We start from the raw sequence: 2,440 nt of genomic DNA, 5'->3' as shown, positions 1-2,440 counted from the left end.
AGTGAGGCTAGGACTCTTAACAAAACACATCCACTTCCTGCACCTGCACAAGATTTTGTTTTTAAATTCTTGTAGCTATGGATTTGCTTCTTAGTGTGTATTAGCCTACTAAGCTGTGTTTAATAAATTAGGAAGAAGTCTCATTGAGGATTCTAATGGTAAGCTGAAAATGACCAGAGGAAGCAGGGCTTCCAGGAAGTTTATAAAAACCGAGGCTCACACAGCTTATATGTGTGACATCATTTGCTTGTGGTGCATTTATCTCCAGAATGTGGAGTTCAGAGTTAATCAAAGTGCATGCACTTAGAAATTGACAGTCTCCAGAGCATAGCCCAATCCTCAGCTTAGCTCCTAAATAAAGAACTACAAACTTACAGCTAACGAGGCTGGCGCCACTCCAGGACTGAGGGGCCACTGGAGGATATACTGTATCAAAGGATCCTCAAAATAAGCCAAAGGGCATATAAGGCAGGCTTGTGTGTGTGTGTGTGTGTGTGTGTGTGTGTGTGTAAGAACTTGTTTGTGTATGTGAAACAGAAGAAGAAAAAGTAAACGGAAATGAATTTTTGAGCGCACCATTCAGTGACCTTTCCCAGTTTGCTTTGAGATTTCATAACTCTGCCTTTATATATTAGTAGAGTCACCGCCTTTTTGGAGTGTAAATAATGAATCAATTTGCAAGGTGTAGGATTTGTTTTGGCAGTGCTGTTTGTCTGTTGCAGAGCCAGAGTCTATATTAGGTTCTGCAGTCGCCTTGGCCTGCACACAGAGCACAGACCACACCATCTTTATTTATGCAAACGATTGCCCAGAAACGCACCACATAATACTTTCACAGGATGCTTTCAGTCTTCCTGAGCAACATTCTGCATCATTACAAAACACTGTATATGTATACAGTGGCATGAACTATTGTTCTTCCAGGACCACGGTAAATACACAATACAACACGGTTCACATAACAACACAGGACAGGAACGTGGTAATTTGTTTTAAATATATAACCAGCAATACAGCATAAGCACAAAGGCATTGGGTATTATTCAGCAAGTCTACGTAGCAAAGATTTAAGCGATTCAATTCATTTTTTTCGCTTTGCAGTCTTTCAGTTTTCACAGTAGCAAGGATAGTCAGTGTTAAATGACATGAGGAAGAAACCTTGGGAGGAACCAGACTCAAAAAGGAACTTATTTTTTGGGTGATACAGCATAGCAGGATTATAAGTCATCACATTATATTACACATTAAGTGTAAAAGAGTAAAGGCAAACAGTACTACGTATGTTTAATTTATGTTCAGTATGAACATATTGTGAATCAGAGTACTGGGATGAGCATTATATTTACATTCACATTTATGTGAATGTGAATGTAAATATCATTCACTTCTGTAAGTGACTTCTGTAAGTCGACTTCTGTAAGTCGACTTCTGTAAGTCGCTCTGGATTGGCAGATGCCCTTATCCAGAGCGACTTACAGAAGTGCTTTGAATTCTCTATCAATAAATACATCCTGATACTGGGTCTTTAGGTCATGGATTAAGAATAAAACCTAAGTCTAAAACCTCTGTTGGGAAGTAATATAGTAAATAAGGCACACAGACAACACAGTTTTTTAAAAGTGATCATTTAAGTATTTCAGAAAGAGGTAGGTTTTTAGACGTCACTTGAAGACTCAGTTGTTCAGACATTTAGGGGAAGTTCATTCCATCACCTAGAGACGAGTCTTGATGCATGCCTTCTTTGTACCCTGAAAGATGGTGCGACCAGTCGAGCAGTGCTAGAGGTTTGGAAGGAACCTGTGTGGGGTGTGCTAAGTGCTTTGAGGTGAGTTGATTTTATCCGTTTTTGGCTTTGTAGGCAAGCATCAGTGTAGTAAATCTGATGCGGGCATCTACAGGAAGCCAGTGGATGGAGCGTAGCAATGCGGTGGTGTGGGAGAACTTAGGAAGGTTGAAAACTGAGATTGAATGTCGCTCCGAGGCAGATCTGCCAGGAACAAGTTGCCGTAGTTCAGTCTCGAAATGACAAGGGACTGAACAAGCACCTGAGTGGCCTGTGTAGATAGAAATGGCTGAATCCTTCTGATGTAAAAGAGAAATCGACATAAGCGTGTCGGATTAGCAGTGTCGGAGGAAAAGGACAGTTGATTGTCCATGGTTACCCCAAGGTTGCATGACTGAAGGTGGACTCAGAGAGTTGTCCAGGGAGATCACAAGATCTTGACACAGGACAGTTTTTATGATTACAACTGTAGTTCTTAGGTACAAATCAGAAGTGAGTATTGGGAAGAGCAAGCACTGGGAATACTGCATCTGTTTGACAGGGAAAATACAGATAAACAGATGATGCATGGTGTGCAAGAATAAAAAAAATATATATTAATTATCTTCAGGCAAAAGGTAACACAAAAGGATCACAAGAACAGACAGGTGGACACAC

Source organism: Ictalurus punctatus, chromosome 1 (genome assembly GCF_001660625.3).
Source record: "Ictalurus punctatus breed USDA103 chromosome 1, Coco_2.0, whole genome shotgun sequence".
Classification (NCBI taxonomy): Eukaryota; Metazoa; Chordata; class Actinopteri; order Siluriformes; family Ictaluridae; genus Ictalurus; species Ictalurus punctatus.
The sequence above is the reverse complement of the archived record's forward strand: the minus strand, read 5'-3'. Positions refer to the sequence as shown.